The following is a 25,377-nucleotide window of genomic DNA, read 5'->3' as shown; positions in this document are numbered from 1 at the left end:
GATATTTTGAATGTTATGTTGCAGCAACTCTGGAGTCCTTTATATTCCTCTGAAGTGTATTGACTTTTGTTTTTTTTAGTTTTGTTTTCGTAGTATCTAACTTGGTTAACTCAAACTACAAATCTGTCTCCTAGGCAGCAATGAAATCTTCAGTTATTTCATCCTTAGCTGGGCTTCTTTGGAGTCTGTTCCACATATGCATAATTCAGCAGTCTGCCGAAATCTGGGCAGAGTTTATTCACAGAGTCTGATGCTTCTTCTCTCTCTCTGCTTTCCAGGATTCTCCTCTCACTTCCCAACAGCTGTAGTTGCTTGAGCTTTATCTTCTGGTTCTTCAGGCCACAAAGACTAAAGTTTACTATTGGAATTTTAAGCACCCTACATGACATAGATCAGGGCCTGCCGTAATGTTAGAAGCCATGAAAATGGGAAATTACTCCAAGTAGTCCCATTCTTCTGTTAACTCCCCTCTAGAATCTGCCTGGTTTTTTGTAACGCTCCAGTAGATTTTACTGGTTTTATGTATTTATGTACAGACGTAATAATTGTTATCTGTGGGGGCATTGGCCAGGAGGCGCTTACTCAGCCTATGACCAGAACAGGACTCCCATGTTTGCACTTTTGTGACCCACCAGCCTGTTTGAATGGCTCCAAGCAATACTCAAGCAGGTCAGACTTATCAAAGAAGACATATCCTCAATCATGCAATGGAGTAGGAGGCCCTAGGTTTAGTGACAAAGTCTGCTGGGACCTGGGTGACTCTTGAATGGCAGCTGTTCATGAGGTGGCTTGGCATTCCAGCCTACTTCAATTTTATGGTGCCTCCATCTAAACACACACACATATGGTTTGCTCAACCATACACTGAAAAAACCATTCTCATGCATGCTTATGTTTAATGCCTTTGTCCCTCACTATTAAAAGCCCTTCAAAGGCATCTAATTATATAAGACATAAATAAAAATATTTAAAATGTCTTACAAGGCCCACTTGAAAGAACCCTTGCTAATGTGTATTACATAGGTTTTTGCTACTTTCTTGTAGGTCTCTGTGATCAGACAAAATGGCATTTTCAGTTCTTCCCACCTACCACACTCCTCCCACCTTTGGGCTTTTTCATGTGCTGGTCCCTCTCCTTGGAAAGCTCTTACTCCTTTTCATCTAGTTAATTACTCATCCTTCAAATCTCAGTCCAAATGTCAGTTGCCTAGGAAAGCAATCCCTCATCTCCCAGACTAGGTCATACCCCTCACTGTGCACTGCTCTTCTGAAACCCTGTCCCTTCTTTATAACACTTATCCCAATTGTGGCTATTTCTGAGGCACACTATAGAGCAGCAATTCTCAATCACATCAGACCCAACTCTTTTTTTCCTAAAACATATCATTGTGGAAATTTTCATTCATACATAAAAACAGAAGGATTATTATAACAATCCCTGGTGTTCTGATCAGCCAGCTTCCCCAATTGTCACAATGTTTTCTTTAAAGATATTTTGTACCCCCTTTTTATTGTAAATATTTTGTAGTAACCTTCTTATCCTTCCTGAAATAAAATGCAGAGCTACTGTAACTTACTTACACATGTAAAACTTCAAATATCAATATAATGTGCTATTATAAAAATGAAAAATTAAAGGAAAGTGAGTTATAAAATAACATGTATATCAACATATAAATGCTCAGACATGACTATATTAGAAGGATAAAACTATAAATGTGACTACTACAAAATCAGACGAATATAGACAGGTATGTGATACTGTTGATAAAAAAAAAAAATACCATGAATAGGCTGGACATGGTGGCTTATGCCTGTAATCCCAGTACTTTGGGAGGCTGAGGCAGGCAAACCACCTTAGGGTGGGAGTTCAAGACCAGCCTGGCCAACATAGTGAAATCCCATCTCTATTAAACATAAAAATTAGCCAGGTGTGGTGATGCATGCCCATAGTCCCACATACTCAGGAAGCTTAGGCATGAGAATTGGTTGAACTCGGGAGGCAGAGGTTGCAGTGAGCCGAGATCATGCCACCACACTCCAGCCTGGGTGACAGAGTAAGACTCTGTCTCAAAACAAACACAAACAGCATTGCTGTCTGCAATATAATTTCCCAAAATAGTGACCAACTCAATAATCTTTCTGAACTAGAGAAAGCACAATCCCTTGATTTACATGATAACTATGCTTCATGCAAAAAAATACTCTGTGTTGACAGGTGCAGTAGCTCATGCCTGCAATCCCAGCATCTGGGAGGCGGAGGCAGGCGGATCATTAGAGTCCAGGAGTTCAAGACCAGTCTGGCCAACATGGCAAAACCCTGTATCTACAAAAAAAAAAATTAGCTGGGTTTGGGGGTCCATGCCTGTAATCCCAGCTATTCAGGTGGCTGAGACACAAGAAACACTTGAACCCAGGAGGCAGAGGTTGCAGTGAGCCAAGACCATGCCACTGCACTCCAGCCTGGGGGGTCAGAGTGAGACCTTACCTCAGGAAAAAAAAAAAAAATACTGTGTGTTTATGTTAAACAAATTTGGTTTGAGGCTCAGATAATTATAAACCGATTTTTCACCTACATGAACATCTTCTGGGACATTAGAAAGCGATGCAAGATTTATGTGTTCTCACCACAAAAACTTGTAAGTAATACATATGTTAGTTTCATCTAGCTATTCCACAAGGTACAGCAGGTCCTCAAAAAATGTTGTTTCATTCAATACCATGCTGTTATAACATTAATGAGAAAAAGTAAATTATTTCCAGCTGAGGCCACTGTCTATGTAGAGCTTGTATGTTCTCCCTATTCCTTCATGGGATTCTTCCAGGTCTCTAGTTTCCTCCCACACCCCAAAGATGTGCCTGATAGGTGAACCGGGTGTCTAAATAGTCACAGTCTCGGTGAGTGTGTGTGTGTGTCTGAGTGCACCCTGTGATGGAATGGCGTCCTGTCCAGGGTCGGTTTCTACCTTGTAAACTTAGCTGCTCTGACCACCTGAACACTGAACTGGAATAAAGAGGTTAGAAAATAAAAGAGTGGATAAATACAAATTATTGTAAAATAAAAATGTGTGAAGTATGCACGACAATAAACAATGTGGTATGAAAGCACCCATCTGTCATATTTGTTGATTTTTAACCACATGGTAGTAGGCAGTGCTCCTTAAAATTTTTGCTTTGGAAACATTTATTCCTTGACTTAGCCCACCACCAGTGTGACTGTGGTCACCCACTGATTCACCAGAAATCAGGCAAATATCCTGTTTTTATTACTCTTTCTTTTTTTTTTTTGGAGATGGAGTCTCATTCTGTTGCCAGGCTGGAGTGTGGTGGCGTGATCTCAGCTCACTGCAACCTCCGCCTCCCGGGTTCAATCGATTCTCCTGCCTCAGCTTCCCAAGTAGCTAGGACTACAGGCATGTACCACCACACCCAGCTAACTTTTGTATTTTTTAGTATAGGGTTTCACTGTGTTGACCAGGATGGTCTAGATCTCTTGACCTCGTGATCCACCTGCCTTGGCCTCCGAAAGTGCTGGGACTACAGTCGTGAGCCACTGCGCCCAGCTCTTTTTTTTCTCCCCCTAGAGACAGGGGTTTGCTCTGTCACCTGGGGTGGAGTGCAGGGGCATGATCATAGCTCACTGCAGCTTCAGACTCCTGGGCTCAAGTGATCCTTCCACCTCAGCCTCCCAAGTAGCTGGGATTACAGGTATACGCTACCACACTTAGTCAACTTTTTAAATTTTTTGTAGAGACAGGGTCTTGCTTTGTAGCCAAGGCTGATCTCAAACTCCCAGCTTCAAGTGTCCTCCCACCTTGGCCTCCCAAAGTGGTAGGATTACAGGTATAAGCCACCATGCCCAGGCTACTACTCTTTTTTACATCTACGTATAGCTCACATTTATTTCAATGTTTAATATTAGAAGTGTCTGGGGTCTTTGTTTAGAAGTTTGGTGATGTTTTTGTGATCAGAAATATGCCATAGGAACTTAATTCTTTTTTATATCAATTAGCCTGTGGCAAAATTAGTTTTGTTACATGCTGTTTTGCTTAGAGTCACAGTTTCCAAGATCCTATTGATGTTAAGTGAGGACTTGTTATAAACGTATGTCGAGGCACCATGTTGTACACAATAAATATATATATATTTTATTGCCAATTAAAACACTAATTTTTTTGGCCAGGCACAGTGGATCATGCCTGTAATCCCAGCACTTTGGGAGGCTGAGGTGGGTGGATCACCAGGTCAGATATTCGAGACCAGCCTGGCCAACATAGTGAAATCCCATCTCTACTAAAAATACAAAAAATTAGCCGGGCATGGTGGCGGGTGCCTGTAATCCCAGCTATTCGGGAGACTGAGGCAGGAGAATTGCTTAAACCTGGGAGGCAGAGGTTGCAGTGAGCAGACATTGTGCCATTGCACTCCAGCCTGGGAAACAAGAGTGAGACTCTGTTTCAAAAAAATAAATAAAACCCAGCTCTATTACTCACTAGCTGTGGTCGTGAGTAATTTAATCTTTCTGTGCTTTAGTCTCCCACATTTATAAAAGAATTATGATATTAGTATCAAAGCCACAGGGTTATTGTGAGGAATAAATTAGCAAATCTATTCAGTCATGCCTATGTAATGAAATAAATTAGTGAATCCACAGGAAGCATTTTACACAAAAGTATTTTATTCACTAAATCTATGCTATATTATTAGCGTAATTATTCACTTAATGATTGCCTCTGCCAACAGACTGCAAGCTCCATGAGGGCGAGCAAGAATGCCTTCTTGTTCATTGTTTTATTCCCATTACCTGGCACATCATCTGGGTATGGACTAGGTATTCAGTATTTGCTGTATAAATTAATACAAATTAACAAAGATGTTTGTAACAGAAATAAACAGTAAGAACTGGAGTATAACATTCAACAGTATTATTTTAGGTTATACTGCTAAGGTGCTTATATATATAGATGTCAGAATTTATCCTCATGATATGCACTCATGTAGAATATCTCTAGAGGGATTCCCAGGAAACTGCTAACAGACACGGCCTCTGGCAAAAGAAGTGAGAGCATGAGGGTCAGGGATGGATTTACTTTTCACTGAAAATCCTGTACTTTCCAAAAATTTAAGCAACATACACTAGTATTTTTAAAAATAAAAAACAGCAGGGCATTATGGCATGTTCCTGTAATCCTACCTACAAGGAAGACTAAGGCAGAAGGACTGTTTGAGCCTAAGAATTTGAGACGAGCCTGGGCAACATAGCAAGACCCCATCTCTGTTTTCATTAAAAAATGGGGGGAAAAAAAAACCAAACTTAAACCAAACTTAAAAAAAACCACACTCGTATTTTTAACTTGCAATTTTTTTTTTTTTTTTTTTTTTTTGACTTTAGGTCTAAGAATGAAGACTGCCAGGACGGTTCCAGGTATGTTACTTTTTTGAAACTCCAGAAATCAAGAGATATGATTTTCACATATTTTTGAACTTTCAGAATGGCTAATTATAGACTACCACACTACACAGACCTAACCTGGTTTACTGGTACTCCAAAACTATTAGACACTGATTACCTGTCTAAAAAGATACAAAGAAGATATGAGTAACATAACTACTAGAATAGTAATATTTTACATTTATATACTAGCTTATAAAGTAGGGTGAAAAAGTATGGACCTTGGAATTAGACAAAAATACTTCATAGGACTACTACCTTGAGTAAATCTTAATCTCTCCAAACTTCAAATTCCTCTTTTGTAAAAAGGAAATCCTTCTGTACTTTCCAAAAATTTAAGCAATATACATTACTGTTTTTAAAATTAAAAACAGCAGGGCATTATGGCACATTCCTGTAATCCCACCTACAAGGGAGACTAAGGCAGAAGGACTGTGTGAGCCTAAGAATTTGAGACTAGCCTGGGCAACATAGCAAAACCCCATCTCTGTTTTCATTTAAAAATGAAATAGTTAACATGGATTCAGTTAAAAAAAAAAAAAAAAGCAATTTCTTGCAGTGAGCTTTGTTTTAAAAGTAATCATTTCTATTTTGAACAGAGGTAATGCTAGTGGTTTCAAAATGTAAAAGGTACAAAAGGGTTTACAGCTGGTTTCAAACAGAGACACGTAATTTAACAATGGAGAACTCAGATTCACCATCTGACCTCAGTTATCAATCTCAGCACCACTAATAGTGGGAAAACTAAAGTACACAGCATGGCCTAGCTATCATCCCAAAAGTGTTTCACCTGCATCATATCAAGTGGTCTGCTCTAACTTCCAGTTTGTAGTAACAAGTGAAATGATATCACCAGAAATCAATCAGGGACAAATCTAGATAACTGACCAGGTCCTTTCAACAAGTCATGTGGAGGGGGTAGCAAGGGGAGGGGAGAGAAAAAGGTAACCGTTCTAGATAAAAGAGACTTCAAGAGATATACAAATCAACTGCAATCTGTGGCCTTTGATTAGAAACTGGATTTAAAAACAGTTTTTTAAAAGAGACAATCTGGAGAAATTTTAATAAGAATTGAGTATTAGATAATAGAAAAGAATTACTGTTCACTGTAATTATGATATTGGGATTGGCATGGGAAAATGTTCTTTTTATTAGAGATATTAAAATATTTAGGGGTTAAATGTCAAGAATAGGCTAGGCGCGGTGGCTCACACCTGTAATCCCAGGACTTTGGGAGGCCAAGACTGGTGGATCACTTGAGGTCAGAAGTTTGAGACCAGACTGGCCAACATTGTGAAACCCCGTCTCTACTAAAAATATAAAAATCAGCTGGGTGTCAGGTCACACACCTGTAATCCCAGCTACTTGGGAGGCTGAGGCACAAGAATCTCTTGAACCCAGGAGGCAGAGGTTGTAGCGAACTGAGACCGTACCACTGCACTCCAGCCTGGTCAAAAGAGCAAGACTCCATCTCAAAAAATAAAAATAAAATAAAATTTAAAACATCAAGAATAAAAGCAAATATGGCAAAATATTAACAGATTTTTAAATCTGAGTGATAGGTTTACAGGGGTTCAATATTTTTTCTACTTTTCTGGTTTAAAATTTTTCATAATAAACAGTAAAATGAAAAAGCTTATAGGAGGCCAGGCACGGTGGCTCATGCCTATAATCCCAACACTTTGGGAGGCCAAGGTGAGTGGTTTACCTGAGGTCAGGCGTTCAAGACCAGCCTGGCCAACATAGCGAAACCCCCTCTCTACTAAAAATACAAAAAATTAGCCAGACATAGTGGCAGGTACCTGTAATCCCAGCTACTCGGGAGGCTGAGGCAGGAGAATCGCTTGAACCTGGGAGGTGGAGGTTGCAGTGAGCTGAGATCGTGCCACTGCACTCCAGCCTGGGCACCAAGAGCAAAACTCTGTCTTAAAGAAAAACAAAGCTTATAGGGAAAATATGGCCTAGATGCAGCGGGAGCACACTTATAATCCTAGCACTTTGGGAGGCCGAGGCAGGAGAATCACTTGAGGCCAGGAGTTCAAGACCATTCTGGGCAACACAGCAAGACCTCCTCTTGATAAAAAAAAATTTCTTAATTAGCTGGGCATGGTGGCATGCACCTGTAGTCCCAGCTACTAAGAAGGGTGAGGCGGGAAGAGGATTGCTGGGGCTCAGGAGTTTAAGGGTGTAGTGAGCCATGATCACGCCACTGCACTTCAGCCTAGGTGACTGAGCAAGACCCTGTCTCAAAAAAAAAAAAAAAAAGCTTTTAGGGAAAATTATTACCACCCCCTCCTGTTTCCTAGCCACCGTCACTTCCACAGTCACGAGTTTGTTTTCCAGAGATATTTTTCAATTTTTTTGCATGAAAATACAAAACATAAAATTTACCATCTTAATCATTTAAGTGTAGTTTAGTGGCATTAAATACATTCATAATGTTGTACAACCATCACTACCATCCATCTCCATAACTATTTGCATCTTGCATAACTGAAACTTTATATCCATTAAACAGTAACTCCTCATTTCCTCCTCCCTCAACCCCTGGCAACCACCATTCTACTTTCTGTCTCTATGATTCTGACTATCCTCCACAGAGAATATTCTATGCATATACGGTTGTCCCTTGCTATCCATGGGGGACTGGTTTCAGAATCTCCCTCAGTACCAAAATCTGAGAATGCTAAAAACTCTTATATGAAATGGCACAGTACATGTATGTAACCTATGCATACCTTCCACATACTTTAAATCATCTCTAGATTACACAGAAGACCTAATACAATGCCTACACATAACCTCATTCTGTGGATGCAATGAAGTATGTACTCAGCACGTAGCAAATTCAAGTTTTGCTTTTCAGAACTTTGTGAATTTTTTTTCCCCCAAATATTATCCATCCAAAGTTGGTAGAATCCATGGATGCAGAACCCATGGACGGATATGGAGGACCAATTGTATATGTAATACATAATATTTTTATAAAACCACAGTGGTCGCAAAATGTATACCCTCTTTTGCACCTTTTCTTTCTCACTATATGGGAGGTCATTCAATATTAGCACATACAGAGTTGGCTCATTCTTTCTAGCAAATGCATACATTTATTTAACCAATCCTTTACTGATGAAGACCTGGGAGCTTCTTGATAGTTTCTTTCAGATTAAAACATGCACACACGCGTACACACACACACACACTCGACTGTAGGGTTTCCACTAGTGATTTTACATGTTAGAGGTCCAAGCAGATCATTCATATGTAACTTGTCTGCCCAGGTGCTCTTATTCATTGGGTACACAAATTAATCCTAAACTCTCCACTAAGATACTCCAATTACAAAACACGCAGTACACAGACTTGTCACTGAGCCATTCCTGGTCCCAGACCCAAGTCGTCTAGCATCTACCATTCCTTTCAACTCTTGTAGAGCAGCCTTCAGACTACATTCGCACTAATCTAGATGTACAATAATCGCTATTCATAGTCTTTCCTTTTTAAATGCCTTCCTTTTAATCAAAACAATTGAGGTCGGGTGCAGTGGCTCACGCCTGTAATCCCAGCAATTTGGAAGGCCAGGTGGATCACCTGAGGTCAGGAGTTCGAGACCAGCCTAGCCAACATGGTGAAGCCCTGCCTATTAAAAATACAAAAAGTTAGCCAGGCAGGTGGTGGGCACCTGTATTCCCAGCTACTTGGGAGGCTGAGACAGGAGAATCACCTGAACCCAAGAAGCAGAGGCTGCAGTGAGCTGGCATCATGCCACTGCACTCCAGCCTGGGTGACAGAGCAAGGATCTAAAAAAAAAAAAAAAAAAAACCCAAAACACACACACACACACACACACACACAACTAGGTTCTGAACTCAGCTGATCAGATTCGTTCACATCCTCTACCTCCTGCCAGGCCATTTTATTTATTTATTATTTTTTAATTTTTGAGATGGAGTTTCGTTTTTGGAGTGCAATGGCACGATCTCGGCTCACTGCAACCTCTGCCTCCCAGGTTCAAGCGATTTTCCTGCCTCAGCCTCCTGGGTAGCTGGGATTACAGGCATGTGCCATCACACCCAGCTACTTTTGTATTTCTAGTAGAGACGGGGTTTCTCCATGTTGGTCAGGCTGGTCTCAAACTCCTGACCTCATGTGATCCGCCCGCCTCAGCCTCCCAAAGTGCTGGGATTACAGGCGTGAGTCATTGCGCCTGGCCCCTTCCAGGCCATTTTTAAGTTCTCCTCAAAAACCATCTAGTATTTCTAATTAAAGGGCTCCTACCATCTTCTAGACTCAAGAGTTAACTCTAGGCACGGCGCGGTATTTGGCAAATGTGTGGTAGATACTAAATAAATTCTAGTTGCATCTGAATATTGTCTTTCATTATTTCATTCACGACCAAACTTGAGGATGGGGCTTAAAACAAATTTTAAGATTTCCCATGGTATTTACAACAGTCCTAAGCGCTTAGTAAGTACTCAAAAGTTATTTGTGGGCCGGGCGCGGTGGCTCACGCCTGTAAACCCAGCACTTTCAGAGGCCGAGGCGGGTGGATCATCTAAGGTCAGGAGTTCGAGACTAGCCTGGCCAACGTGGTGAAACCCCGTCTCTACTAAAAATACAAAAATTAGCTGGGCGTGGTGGTGGTGCATGCCTGTAATCCCAGCTACTCGGGAGGCTGAGGCAGGAGAATCTCTTGAAACTGGAGGGCGGAGGTTGCAGTGGGCCAAGATCCGGCCACTGCACTCCAGCCTGGGGGAAAGAGTGAAACTCCGTCCTAAAATAATAATAATAAATAAATAAATAAATAAATAAATAAATAAATAAAAATACAAAAAATTAGCCAGGTATGGTGGCGGGTGCCTGTAATCCCAGCTACTGGGGAGGCTGAGGCAGGAGAATCCCTTGAATCCAGGAGGCGGAGGTTGCAGTGAGCCGAGATCGCGCCACTGCACTCCAGCCTGGGCAACAAGAGCGAAACTTTGTCTCCAAAAAAAAGTTATTTGTGGTTTGAATAAATTGGATATAAACCATTATGGTGGATACAGCACTTATTTGCTAGGTAAGAGAACTTCGCTTACCTAGGATGACAGTCTCAAGTCGCTAAAAGCCATGGATATCTCAAACTTCTCAATAAGATGGCTTAATCTTACTCCCAAAGATGATTACACAACAAATTGAAAGGGGAAGAGGGTGTAAAGCGTTTCCTCTCTACAATTATACACCGAGATTCGGACTAAATATTAAACGGACACAGTAAGCTGTTACTAGTTGTTATTATTAAGACGCATCCCACAAGGAGAGAAACGAAAGGAGGAAAAAGAACGGAGGTTGTCAGTCGCGAGAGGCTGAAATGTGTTCCTGGCCTGAGACCTACGGGCTTTAAGGACCAGGATCTTTGGACTCCCTGCCCACCTGGGGATCGAAGGAGGTCAGCGGCTTCCCCTAAAGGTCAAGGCTTTGGAGCCACGTTTCCTTCTGGGGCTGGGAGCAGACCTGGAACGCCCCCGCGAAAATCCGTACCCCGAAGCCAGCAGCACCGCCTGCCCATAAACCCGCGCCGGCTCTGGGAGAGCGGACCACCAGCTCGCCCCCGCGCCGCAGCCTGCAGGAGTAGAAACCCGGCGGTGTCTCGCAGCCCCACAACCTGCCTGAGGGACAGACCACCAGGACCCTTGGGCTCCGATACCCTCAACGCAGGCCGGCCCGTCGATACTCACATTCACAGCCAACCCCGCTTACTCCATCAGGCCGTCGTGGGCCAGGCGAGGGAGCTCCCTGACGCCCCAGACGCCCCCTTCAGTTTTGGGTCCGGGAGCCTGCTCCGGACCCGCTCCCCGCCGGGCCCCGCCACAGCCGCCGCCAGCGCGCAGGCGCACACCGAGGCCGTCACGCTCTTTTTTTTTTTTTCCTTTGCGGTCCGCCGTTTTCAATAATCTAGCTTTATTTGAACACGAGAGTGAACAACGGACACACAGGAAAAGGTTTTTCTCAAAAAGAATGGAGGAAGAACAAAGGCAGGCCAGCTTGCGGGAGAGTCAGTACGCAGCGTCGGACGCTATGAACAGCCTCCCTGATCCCTTTTTCATTCTCCTTGTTTCTCCTTGTTCTTTCCCCGCCTCCCTCTAGCTCCTGCTCTCTTCCTTGGTGTCCCGCCATTTCCTTTAGTCAGTGGCAACTGTTCGGGCTAAATTTTGAAATCACTCCTTCCTTGTAAAACTTACTGAAGTTTAATGGAAGGTGCAAGAGCTTTAGAACAGACAGACCTGAGTTTCAGATCTTGAACTAGCTACTAATAATTTGTGACTTTGGGTAAACTACAGTTCTTGGAATCTCAGGTTCTTGAGTTAAAATTAGGATAATGTTATCTCACAGGGTGTTGCTACGATTAAATAACATAGGTCAAGTGTTTATCCATGAATGCTGCCTATCACAGAGCAGACATTCCATAATACTGATTTTATTCTTACTCATGCCTAAGGTATTTATAATATTTTTAAAGTAGAGACGGGGTTTCACCATATTGCCCAGGCTGGTCTCAAACTCCTGGGCTCAAGTGATCGGCCTGCCTCGGCCTTCCAAAGTACTGGGATTGAAGGTGTCAGCTACTGCGTCCAGCCTACATTTATTATTATTATTTATGTATGTATGTATGTATTTTGAGACGGAGTCTTGCTCTCCTTCGGGCTGTAGTGCAGAGCCGTTATCTTGGTTCACTGCAACCTCTGTCTTCTGGGTTCAAACGATACTTCAGCCTCAGCCTCCCAAGTAGCTGGAATTACAGACGTGCACCACCACGCCCAACAGATTTTTGTATTTTTAGTAGAGATGGAGTTTCGCCATATTGGCCAGGCAGGTCTCAAACTCCTGATCTCAAATGATCCACCCACCTCGGCTTCCCTAAGTGCTGGAATTACAGGTGTGAGCCACCACGCTGGCCGGCTATATTTATTATTAAATGTAGCCCATACCCATTCCCTCAGAAACCTAATTTTAGTGACTAAGACTAGTCAGATAAATGAAATGACATTAAGGGTGATAATTATGTGAAGTGTTCCTCCTATATTATTGAGATTATAACATCTGTGTTTAACAAGACCTTCAATGCCTCAAATGAAAGTAAGCAGCGACGGGCGCGGTGGCTCACGCCTGTAATCCCAGCACTTTGGGAGGCTGAGGCGGGTGGATCGTGAGGTCCGGAGATCAAGATCATCCTGCTCAACATGGTGAAACCCCTTCTCTACTAAAAATACAAAAATTAGCAGGGCGTAGTGGTGCGTGCCTGTAGTCCCAGTTACTCGGGAGGCTGAGGAAGGAGAATCGCTTGAATCTGGGAGTGGGAGGTTGCAGTGAGCCGAGATCGAGCCACTGCACTCCAACCTAGCGACAGAGCCAGACTCCCTCTCAAAAAAAAAAAAAAAGGAAGCGGCTATATTCATCTCTTCTATGTAAATCCAGATTTGTTCTAGAGCTTTAGGAAATTTCCAGTTCCGTGTTTGTGACATCACAAGTCCTTGAAACACTCAAGAGCTGTGGCACACTGCTCATTCTATTCACCTTCAAAGGCATGCAATGGAAGAACTATTTTACCCTATAAACTCTGGGCCATCATTCCAGGAAAAGCCTGTGGAAGACTACAGTCAGATATTGGTGAGTGCCAAGGTAACGCTAGATTAGGGTTTCTCAACTTTGGGGTTACTGACATTTTGGAACATAAACTTTTTTGTCAGGGGTATCCTGTGCATTGTAAGATGTTTAGCAGCAGATTGGGAGTGGTGGCTCACACATGTAATCCTAGAACTTTGGGAGGTCAAGGGAGGCAGACCGCTTGAGTCCAGGAGTTTGAGACCAGGCTAGGTGACATGGTGAAACCCTGTCTCTACAAAAAATGCAAAAATTAGCGGGCAGTGGTGGTGCACACCTGTAGTCCCAGCTATTGGGCAGGCTGAGGTGGGAGGATTTGAGCTGCAGAGGTAGAGGTTGCAGTGAGCTGACATCACACCATTGCACTCCACCCTGGGCAACAGAGTAAGACCTCTCTCTCTCTCACTCTCTCTCTCTCTGTTTTATATATATATATATATAGATATATATTATATATGTGTGTGTGTGTGTGTGTTTAACACCACTGCTAGACACGATGCTAGCAGTACCCACCCCTGTTTCCCTGTCATCACAATAAAGCGTCTCCAGACATTGCCAAATATCCCCTGGAGGACAAAATCATCCCTGGTTGAGAACCACGGAATTATATCAATGACCATCACAACCCTAAATGAACTAATTAACTCAACTGTACATTTTCTCCACCTCTGCCCTCAAAAAGTGACTGCTGCTTGAGAAAATTACACAGGAGGGCAGAAAATGGTGAATTCATTTTTGCCCATATTAAAAAGGACCTCAATATTGCTTATCAGTCCTACAACATTTTTCTGTCAACTTGTTGTATTACTTTCTACAATATTCCCAATCTTCTCAACTTTCCTTTAAACTTCCAATACCACTTCCTTTTCTATCGGAAGATGACCCCATCTCCAACTTCACAGAGAAAACAAGTTAGCAAATGAGAACTTTTAACTTCCTGTTACTAAACATACAGAAACATACTTCCTGTCATAACTGGGGAGATATCTCCTCTATCTCTCTTTCTCCCCTCCCTCCTCTCTTCCAAAACCATTCCTCTCACCTGTGTTTTGAATTGCCTCTAAACTGCCTCTATTCTTACCCTTTCACCATCTTTGCCTACTGACTGTCCCTTCTCTTCCTTTATTCAACCATTTTTTTTTTCTCAGTTGAATCTTCCCTACCATACTCAAGTTTCTCCTGTCTTAATTCTAACAAAAAGATCCAAGCCGGGCGCTGTGGCTCAAGCCTGTAATCCCAGCACTTTGGGAGGCCGAAATGGGCGGATCACTTAAGTCAGAGATGGAGACCATCCTGGCTAACTGTGTGAAACCCCGCCTCTACTAAAAAATACAAAACTAGCCGGGCGAGGTGGCGGGCCTGTAGTCCCAGCTACTGGGAGGCTGAGGCGGTGAGAATGGCGTAAACCCGGAGAGGCGAGCTGCAGTGAGCTGGAGATCCGCCACTGCACTCCAGCCTGGGCGACAGACTACCAAAAAAAAAAAAAAAAAAAAAAGAAAGAAACCACAACAAAAAATCTTGATCCTTCATCATTCTCCTCCTTTTCCTCCCTGTCAAGGCCAAACTTTCCAAAAGCATTCTACAACTTGTCCCCGCCTCACATCTCCCCATCTCCAGTCCAATAAGTTGTTTTTTCAACCCCATTCCACCAAAACAGCTTCACTGACATAATCAGTGACCTCTGTGTTATGAAATTTAAAAAACATTTCTCGGCCGGGCGCTGTGTCAAGCCTGTAATCCCAGCACTTTGGGAGGCCGAGGACGGAAGCATCACGCAGGCCAGGAGATCTAGGACCATCCCATGACATGGTGAAACCCCGTCTCTACTTTAAAAATACAAAAAACTAGCCGGGCGAGGTGGCGGCGCCTGTAGTCCCAGCTACTCGGGAGGCTGAGGCAGCAGAATGGCGTGAACCTGGGAGGCGGAGCTTGCAGTGAGCTGAGATCCGGCCACTGCACTCCAGCCTGGGCTGCAGAGCGAGACTCCGTCTCAAAAAAAAAAAAACACAAAACATTTCTCAGGCTTCATCTTCCTTGATCCCTTAGGAACAGACAGACTATTTCCTCCTTGAAGCACTGTTTTTTTGTTTGTTTTTTTGTTTTGTTTTGAGAGGGAGTCTGGCACTGTCGCCAGACAGTGATAGACATTATGATAGTAACGTAGCTGGGATTACAGGCGCCTGCCACCACACCCAGCTATTTTTTCTATTTTTTTTTTGTCGGGGGGCGGGGGCGGACGGAGTTTTGCTCTTGTTGCCCAGGCTGGAGTGCAATGCGTGATCTCAGCCCACTGCAACCTCCGCCTCCTGGGTTCAGGCGATTCTCCTGCCTCAGCCTCCCTACTAGCTGGAATTACAGGCATCTGCCACCACACCCGGCTAATTTAAAATATAAAAATATAAATATACAAAATATAAAAATACAAAATTTTTATATTTTGTATTTTTAGTAGAGACGGGGGTTTCTCTATTTTTGCTAGGCTGGTCTCGAACTCCTGACCTCGTGATCTGCCCGCTTCAGCCTCCCAAAGTGCTGGGATTGACTACAGGTGTGAGCCACTGTGCCTGGTGAAGCACTTTATTTTCTTGATTTCCAGCAGTTTGTTTTATTCTTAGAGGTGCGTGGAAGGGTTCCTGCAGCAAATAGTTTACAATAATCATCCATCTGCTTAAAACTCTTCAATAGTTTTCAGTGCCCATAGTACAAAGTGGTCTAAAATTCCAAGGCCTTCCAAAATCTAGCGATTGTCGGCCTTCTAAATCTTTCTTCCCTCTACACTCTGGGATGTACGATTAGCACTAAGCCTCTTACAAGGATGAACTACTAGAAATTTCCAGAAGGCGTTATGCTGTTCTCGACATAAGCTGTTTCCCAGAGCCTGGAAAACTCTAGCTCTTTCTCTGCCGGATTTCCGGGGGAACTCCTACTTATCATCCTTCAGGACTCAAGTCACTTCCTCCGGGAACCCTTCCAGACACCCCTAAGAATAAAACGCTTTGTTCATTATCAGCCAAAGGCGCCTCAGATTTTTTATGTGCTGTGCACTGTATTCTATCCACTATAAATTTGTTTACATATCTATATCTTAGTCTAGACATATTGAAAGACGCTGAAGGGCAGGGAAAGCATTCTATTCGCTTTCTTTTCTTCATCGTTCATCCAGCACAGTGCCTGGCACACGGTTTGCCCTCAGTAAATGTTTATTGCATGAACACCTCCCAGCTTCGGGCATGACCGGAATCTATCCGGTTAACTGGTGAATTCCCAGACTCTCCGCCTGCGTGGCAGGGACATTTAAACCCCCAGCACCGTGATTGGCTCCAGCTGCAGGGGTGTGTCCGTGTCCTCGGCGCACGGGATGTGCGCAGGCGCGCGGGCTCGGCGCGCGCAGGCGCGACTAGGGCGCCGCGCCAGGTCCGGTGTTGGGGTGTCCGAGTTGCGGCTGGAGAGGAGTGGCCTTACCCGCTTGGTGAGTCTCCAGGAGTGGGACGGAGGGAGCTGACCGGGATGAAGTCGGAGAGTATGTCCTGAGAAGAAAGAGTATATCGTATTGGTTGAAAAGTTGGTGGGGTCGGGCTTAAGCGGAGGAGGGGGCGCTCTGGCCCTTACTGGGCAAATGGGCCCGGAGCGAGGACGGGAGGTGCCGTGAGAACATCGAGGGGCCAGTGGAGGAAGGTGGCTGGATGGTGATTCTCTGGACCCTTCCTCGAAATTAAACAGAGATCACCTCCCGTCCCTCACCCCCACTGTGTTGCTGTGGTTGACATTAATAGACTGCATGTCTGGTGACCACGGTGACCAGATAGCTCTGAGATAATGGCTTGAGGAAGGACTCTGAGGTTCCTGGTATTGGATAGCACTTTCTCTGTAGAAAGGTTCAGCCTTACCTCGCGGCACAAATTAGAGGATCAGGAAAAGAATGAATTCCACAATTCGGGATTGGAGTGGTGGGGGGAAAAAGTACTGTAAAGTGTAGTTTCATCTCGTCCTTTTTTTCTTCTTTAATCATTAGTCACCACAATGTTAGGAAAGGCAGTTGATGGTAGGAGAAAACGTAAAGACATAAAAGTGGGGGAGGAAAAAAGTCAAGAAGGGAGTATCACTTTGCCTTTTGCTATTTGTCATCTCCTGGAATGGAGTCTGTATTAGTCCGTTCTCACACTGCTATAAAGAAGTACCCGAGGCCGGGCTTGGTGGCTCATGCCTGTAACCCCAGCGCTTTGGGAGGCCCAGGTGGGAAGATCACTTGAGATCAGGAGTTCGAGACCAGCCTGGCCAACATGATGAACTCCCATCTCTACTAAAAACACAAAAATTAGCCAGGCGTGGTGGCATATGCTTGTAATCCCAGCTACTCCGGAGGCTGAGGCAGGAGAATTCCCTGAACCTGGGAAGCAGAGTTTGCAGTCAACTGAGATCATGCCACTGTGCTCCAGCCTGGGAGGCAGAGTCAGACTCCATCTCCAAAAGAAAAAGAAAAAGAAATACCCGAGACTGGGTAATTGATAAAGGAAAGAAGTTTAATTGACTCTCAGTTCTGCATGGCTGGGGAGACCTCAAGAAACTTATAATCGTGGTGGAAGGCAAAGGAGAAGCCAAGTACCTTCTTCACAAGATGGCAGGAGAGACAGAGTGAAGGGGAAAGAGCCCCTTATAAAACCAGTATCATGAAAACAGCATGGGGGAAACCACCTCCATAATTTAATCACCTCCCACCAGATTCGAGATGAGGTTATGGGTAGCCAAACCGTATCATTCTGCCCCTGGCCCCTTTCTTTCTTTCTTTCTTTCTTTTTTTTTTTTGAGACAGAGTCACCCAGGCTGGAGCGCAGTGGCGCTATGTCGGCTCACTACAACCTCCAACACTTCAGCCATCCTCCTGCCTTACCCTCCTGAATAGAGACTACAGATGCATTCCACCAAACCTGCCTTTTTTTTTTTTTTTTTTTTTTTGGGGGGGTGCTCTGTTGCTCAGATTGGAGTGCAGTGGCATGATCTCCGCTCACTGCAACCTCCATCTCCCAGGGTCAAGCAGTTCTCCTGCATCAGCCTCCCAAGTAGCTGGGATTACAGGCGCCTGCCACCACACCTGGCTAATTTTTGTATTTTTAGTAGAGATGGGGTTTGGCCATGTTGGCCAGGCTGGTCTTGAACTCCCGACCTCAGGTTATCCACTGGCTTCCGCCTCCCAAAGTGCTGGGATTACAGGCGTGAGCCACCGCACCTGGCTGATTTTTGTATTTTTTAGTAGAGACGGGATTTCACTATATTGGCCAGGCTGGTCTTGAACTCCTGACCTCATGATCCACCCGCCTCGTCCTCCCAAGGTTCTGGGATTACAGACGTGAGCCACCACTCCCGGCTCCCCTGGCCCCTTTCTAATCTCATGTCCTCACAGTTCAAAACACAATTATGCCTTCCCAACAGGCCTCCAAAGTCTTAACTCATTCCAGTATTAACCCAAAAGTCCAAGTCCAAAGTCTCATCTGAGACAAGGCAAGTCCCTTTTGCCTAGGAGCCTGTAAAATCAAAAGCAAGTTAGTTACTTCTAAGATGCTATGGGGGAATAGGCATTGGTAAATGCTCCCATTCCAAATGGGAGAAATTGGACAAAACAAAGGGGCTACTGGCCCTATACAAGTCCAAAATCCAGTGGGACAGTCATTCCATCTTAAAGCTTATTTTAATCTCCTTTGACTCCATGTCTCACATCCAGGGCATGCTGATGCAAAGGGTGGGCTCCCAAGGGCTTGAACAGTTCCGACCCTGTGGCTTTGCAGGGTTCAGGCCCAGAGGCTGCTCTCCTGGGCTGGCATTCAGTGCCTGCGGCTTTTCCAGGTGTATGGTGCAAGCTGTTTGTAGACCTGCCATTCTGGAGTCTGGAGGATGGTGGCCATCTTCTCACAGCTCCACTAGGCAGTGCCCCAGTGGGGACTCTGGAGGGGCTCCAACCCCATGTTTCCTTTCTGCAACACCCTAGCAGAGGTTCTCCTTGAGGTCTCTTCCCCTGCAGCAGACTTTGGCCTGGACATCCAGGGATTTCCATACATCTTCTGAAATCTAGACAGAGGTTCCCAAACGTCAATTCTTGACTTCTGTGCACCTGCAGCCCCAGCATCACGTGCAAGCTACCAAGGTTTTGGGGCTTGCAGCCTCTGAAGCAACAGCCCAAGCTGTACCTTGGTCCCTTTTAGCCATGAGCTGGAGCAGCTGGGACTCAGGGCCCCAAGTCCTGAGGGTGCCCACGAAACTATTTTTTCTTCCTAGGCCTCAGGTCCTGTGATGGGAGGGGCTACTATGAAGATCTCTGACATGCCCTGGATACATTTTTCCCATTGTTTTTGTGATTAACATTCAACTCCTTGTTACTTATGCAAATTTATGCAGCTGGCTTAAATTACTTCATAAATTATTCAGTGGTCTCAACTCACTGAGATCACTGAGTGATCTCAGGAAAATAAAGAAATATTAGCAAATAAGAGAAACACCTTACATTGCCATACTCCTTCGACAGGTCATGTGAAAGTAATTTCAGTGATCATGTAACTTAGCCTGCAGTTTGAATATTTGTCTTGGTAGGTTTTTCTTTAGGTGCTTGTAGGATGTGTTTATGCACTAGAAAGTTGGTGTTATCATAGTTCCAGCATAAGGATGACTTACTGTGCCATTATTTTCCTAACAATATTATACCATTTCATATAAACAGTGGAATTCCTATATATATCTTGGTGTTTGTTTCTTATATGAACTTAGATACAATACACAAGCTCACTTAACTAAAGGTCACATCTTTTCTTTTTTTTTCGTTTTGAGACGGAGTTTTGCTCTTGTTGCCCAGGCTGGAGTGCAATGGCACGATCTCGGGTCACCTCAATCTCTGCCTCCCAGCTTCAAGTGATTCTTCTGCCTCAGCCTCCCGAGTAGCTGGGATTACAGGCATATGCCACCACACCTGGCTAATTTTGTATTTTTAGTAGAGAGTAGGTTGGTCAGGCTGGTCTCGAACTCCCGACCTCAGGTGATCCCGCTCACTTCTGCCTCCTAAAGTGCTGGGATTACAGGCGTGAGCCACCACGCCCAGCCTAAGGTCACATCATTCAGAACACAACCTAGAATCACAAAGAAAGTAAACAAAAACAGGCCTGTACTCATGGGACAGCTGTGGAGTCTTCACCTATGAGTCATACCACCATCATAGTTTTTGCTGTTTAGAGTACTGTTATTTTACTTCATGTTTAATGAGTTTTTTTAAAAAAAACATTGCCCACTTCCAAAGTGATAATCTGTGAAATCATGGTTTTTAATGTATTTTATACCTTTTTTAGTATCCATTATAATAAATACATAACTATTAAATATATAACTCTTCTGTATATAACAGTTAAAATCATATTCTTCCTCTGCACTTCGGAGAATACTGCTTTGGGCCTAATCAGCTCATTTTTAAAATGAAGATTGAACTAAAGTTTATGGACTTGAAAATTTTGTGATCTCTATGATGATGTTCATTATCATAACACAATTCTAGCAAAGTTAACTGGTTCCACCAGATGAAAGTAGATTACAGCCGGGCGGTGGCTCATGCCTGTAATCCTGCACTTTGGGAGGCTGAGGCAGGAGGATTGCTTGAGCCCGGGAGTTTGAGACCAGCCTGGACAACATGCCAAGACTGTCTCTACAAAATTAAAAAAATAGCTGGGCCTAGTGCCCGGTGCCTGTGGTCCCAGCTACTCTGAAGGCTGAGGTGGAGAATCACTTCAGACTGGGAGGTCAAGGCTGCTGTAGATCAGAATAGCAAAAAGGAAAAAGAGGATGTTTGCTCTTTGATGTTTTTGTGAAATCAGCCGCCTTTTTTTTTTTTTTTCTGAATTCAGGCTCCCCCCTGCCCCCACAATTTGGTTCCTTTATTCAAAAACACCTGGCTAATCTGTTTTGGATTATGTTTGCACTCCACATTAAGTATGTATTAGCATGATAATATATAATGTTGCTTATCTCCAAGGGTGCTGAACTTTTTATTTCATTACTATAGTTTGTTTCCAGATCTGTAGGTTGACGGAGGGGCAGATGACAAGGACTGCTCTTTTCTTTTTTTTTGAGATCGGAGTCTGGCTCTGTCCCCCAGGCTGGGTGCAGTGGCCAGATCTCAGCTCTCACTGCAAGCTCCGCCACTTCTCCTGGGTTTACGCATTCTCCTGTCTTCAGTTTTCCTGACTAGCTGGAACTACAGGCGCTCAGCCACCTCAGCCCCAGCTAGTTTTTTGTATTTCTTTTTAGTAGAGACAGGGTTTCACCGTGTTAGCCAGGATGGTCTCATCTCCTGACCTCGCGGATCCGCCTCCGCCTCTCGGGCTCTCCCAAAGTGCTGGGATTACAGGCTTGAGCCACCGCTACCGCCCTCTTTTTTTTTGAGACGTAGTTTTGTTTTGTTGCCTGCCGGAGTGCAATGGTGTGATCTTGGCTCACTGCAACCTCCACCTCCTGGGTTCAAGTGATTCTCCTGCCTCAGCCTCCTGAGTAGCTGGGATTACAGGCATGCGCCACCATGCCTGGCTAATTTTTGTGTTTTTAGGAGAAACGAGATTTCACCATTTTAGCCTGGCTGGTCTCAATCTCCTGACCTCAGATGATCCGCCCACCTCGGCCTCCCAAAGTGCAGGGATTACAGGCATGAGCCACCTCACCCGCCAGGACTACTCTTTTCTTTGCTGTGGTAGGTAGAAACTTGAAACAGACGGATCCAGTGCCTCCAACAATTGGAGGAAGTGGGTTATGGAGCCAGGAAACAGCATGTACTGTGTCTTTTTAAATATTAGGAGTAGAAGAAGCCCATTTGTATTCATTTAGATTCACTGACATTTTGGTTTGGGTTTCAATTTAGGTTGTATTGCTATTAAGATATTTAAATCACTGATTCCTATTTTTTCCAGAATTCTCTTTTCTTGTTTTCTGTAAGTTCTGTAACTTACATGTAAAGTTTGTTTAAATTTATTTTGACAGTGTTTTGGAAATTGAAATTACTTTAGATGGCCTTTCTATACTTATAAAACTCAAGCCAGTTGTGGTGGTTTGTCTGTAGTCCCAGATACTTGGGAGGCTGAAGTGGGAGCGTCAGTTGAGGTCAGGAGTTCAAGACCAACCTAGGCAGCATAGCAAAATGAATTTCAAACTTCTTGGTATAGTATACAGAGCTCTTCACAATATGTGTTCTGTCTGCCTTGAAAGCCATCCCCTGCCCTCCCATACATACACACACACACACACACACACACATTATATTCCTGCCTGACCACTGAATCCTTCCATTGTGACTTTTTTTGATAATTTAATTTAAAACCATAATTTTTTGGACTTGATCATTTCTGATTTTGGACCCACACAAGTGAGAACAGGGGTGTTAGCAGGGTTTTTTTTTGTTTTTTTTTTGAGACGAGTCTCACTCTGTCGCCTAGGCTGGAGTGCAGTGGCCGATCTCAGCTCTCACTGCAAGCTCTGCCTCCGGTTTGGGTTTACCTCCTGCCTCAGCCTCCCCGAGTAGCTGGGACTACAGGCTTCCACCACCTCGGGCCTATTAGTTTTTTTGTATTTTTAGTAGAGACGGGTTTCACCATGTTAGCCAGGATGGTCTCTCATCTCCTGACCTCGCGATCCTGCCTGGCCTCTCGGGCCTCCCAAAGTGCTGGGATTACAGGCTTGAGCCATCACAAATTCTCGGCCATTTTGTTTGTTTTTTAAGACGGTCTTGCTGTGTCACCAAGGAGTCCAGTGGCATGATCATAGCTCACTGCAGTCTCAAACTGCTGAGCTCAAGTGATCCCCCTGCTTCAGCCTCCTGAGTAGCTGGGACTACAGGTGCAAACCACCAGGCCCGGCTGATTTTTTTTTGTGAGGTGGGGACTCTGCTTAATTACCCAGGCTGGTCTCGAACTCCTGGCTTTAAGCAATCTTTTTGCCTTGGCCTCCTAATGTGCTGAGATTATAAGCATGAGCTACTATGCCTGGCCAAAATCACGAGAGATATTTAATAATTATTATGAAAAGTTATAATAGTTTTATTGAGCACTATGTGCCAGGCACTGCTTTAAATACTGTGCATGAATTAGCTCAATCCATGTAGCAACCCTTAAAGTAAGCATTATTATTCTATTTAATGAGGAAACTGAAGCACAGAAAAGTTAAGTAAACAGTAGTCAGGATTTGAAACTATTATGCCTTCAGATATTGGGCACATAACCACTATACTATGTTGTCTTTTGTATAAGCAAGAATGCTACTTTTTTTTTTTTTTTTTGAGACGGAGTCTCGCGCTGTTGCCCAGGCTGGAGTGCAGTGGCCAGATCTCAGCTCGCTGCAAGCTCCGCCTCCCGGGTTTGCGCCATTCTCCTGCCTCAGCCTCCCGAGTAGCTGGGACTACAGGCGCCTGCCACCTCGCCCGGCTAGTTTTTTGTATTTTTTAGTAGAGACGGGGTTTCACCATGTTAGCCAGGATGGTCTCGATCTCCTGACCTTGTGATCCGCCCGTCTCGGCCTTCCAAAGTGCTGGGATTACAGGCTTGAGCCACCGCGCCCGGCCAAGAGTGCTACTCTTTTAATGTTCTGCTGGGGGTATCCTTTTCCAGGGACATGAGTGCTTATGTTCTCTATCTGTAGCTTATGACTCTTCATATCAGAATATTTGAAAAACTAACCAGAAAGCATCTAAGTGTCTGGGTGTGGTGTCTCACGCCTTCTGGCATTTGGGGAGTCCAAGACAGAAGGATTGCTTGAGGCCAAGAGTTCAAGAGCAGCCTGGGCAACATAGTAATACACTCTATCTCTGCATATGTACACATGTACGTACATACATAAAGCATCTAAGTGAACTTAATCAGAGCTAAACTATATGGATGGTTTCGCTGAATATTTCATTCAGGCAGGGTGAATCCTTGCCAATTAATCTCACCCCATACTTGGTATCTCCCTGGCAGAGACCACACTTATGCCTGCCATATTGTCTCCTCCTGGGTTGGCTCTTGAGTCCCGTTCTTATCTTTCACATAGAACATCCCCTTTCTGTTCACACAACCATTCTCATAGATAGGGTTAATATAACTGATTACAATCAAAACTACATCTACCTCCTCAGTATTACTCCTGGGTCACTTAGAGGAGAATTGTGGAAGTTCCAAATTTGACAGGGACTTGAAGACCAGGCATTGGATATCAAGCAATTAAGTTACCAGAGGTGCTTCTGTAAAACTGAAGTGTCGTTTTTTTGTTTTTTTTTTGTAATTAGAGTCAGGGTTTTGCTATGTTACCCAGGTTACATTTAAACTCCTGGGCTCAGGTGATCCTCCTGCCTCAGCCTCCTGAGTAGCTGGGACTATAGGCCTGAAAATGTAATTTTGGTTTTCTTTTTGGTTCCTGATTTTTAGTGGCACTTTCCCACTTGTTAATATGATTTCTGTCTTGAATCATGTGCTTCAGTGTACTTTGAAACCAGGCTGATTTTTTGTTTTGTTTTTTGTTGTTGTTATTTTTTAAGATGGAGTCTTACTCTGTCGCTGAGGCTGGAGTGCAGTGGTGTGATCTCGGCTTACCGCAACCTCTGCCTCTCCGGTTCAAGCGATTCTCCTGCCTTAGCCTCCTGAGTAGCTGGGATTACAGGTGCCCACCACCACACCTGGCTAATTTTTGGGGGGTTTTTTTGTTTTTTTTTTTTGAGAAGGAGTCTCACTCTGTTGCCCAGGCTGGAGTACAGTGTCACAATCTCGACTCACTGCAACCTCTGCTTACTGAGTTCAAGTGATTTTCCTGCCTCAGCCTCCCAAGTAGCTGGGATTACAGGTGCATGCCACCATACCTGGCTAATTTTTGTATTTTTAGTAGAGACGGGGTTTCACCATGTTGGCCAGGCTGGCCTCAAACCCGTGACCTCAAGTGATCCGCCCTCCTTAGCCTCCCAAAGTGCTAGGATTACAGGCGTGAGCCACCGTACCTGGCCTTTGGTATTTTTTAGTGGAGACAGAGTTTCTCCATGTTGGCCAGTCTGGTCTCAAACTCCTGACCTCAGGTGATCCGCCCGCCTCGGCCTCCCAAAGTGCTGGAATTACAAATGTGAGCCACTGTGCCCAGCCTGAAACCAGGCTGTTTAGTAGTTATGATTCTGTGGTGTTCTTAGTATATTTGCATTTGAGTTATAGACTTTGTATGGTAAAAAGAAAAGAATTTTTAAAAAGAAAAAAACAATATATGTATGTATATTTGCATAGTTTTGGGGCCTATATATAAAAATGGTTAAAGTT

At 44.1% G+C, this 25,377-nt stretch overlaps 2 protein-coding genes across 10 annotated transcripts in view; one reads left to right on the top strand and one right to left on the bottom strand.

Annotated features, from left to right (window-relative positions):
• ZNF106 (zinc finger protein 106) overlaps positions 1-11,332 on the bottom strand; it is an 81,841-nt gene extending 70,509 nt beyond the window's left edge. For 4 of the 6 annotated variants that reach the window (XM_009209992.3, XM_009209994.3, XM_009209995.3 and 1 more), the window contains exon 1: positions 11,170-11,331. The gene's annotated coding sequence lies outside the window, so the exon portion shown is untranslated. Of the gene's footprint in view, positions 1-11,169 lie in introns of all 6 variants that reach the window. The other 2 variants (XM_009209991.2, XM_009209993.3) reach the window with 1 other exon arrangement.
• Positions 11,333-12,938: 1,606 nt separating this feature from the next.
• SNAP23 (synaptosome associated protein 23) overlaps positions 12,939-25,377 on the top strand; it is a 41,824-nt gene continuing 29,385 nt past the window's right edge. For 2 of the 4 annotated variants that reach the window (XM_003900831.4, XM_009209996.3), the window contains exon 1: positions 16,113-16,562. The gene's annotated coding sequence lies outside the window, so the exon portion shown is untranslated. Of the gene's footprint in view, positions 13,100-16,112; positions 16,563-21,719; positions 21,807-25,377 lie in introns of those variants that run through there. The other 2 variants (XM_009209997.4, XM_017960552.3) reach the window with 2 other exon arrangements.

The sequence above is a fragment of the Papio anubis genome, chromosome 7 (genome assembly GCF_008728515.1).
Source record: "Papio anubis isolate 15944 chromosome 7, Panubis1.0, whole genome shotgun sequence".
Lineage (NCBI taxonomy): Eukaryota > Metazoa > Chordata > Mammalia > Primates > Cercopithecidae > Papio > Papio anubis.
The sequence above is the reverse complement of the archived record's forward strand: the minus strand, read 5'-3'. Positions and strand labels throughout refer to the sequence as shown.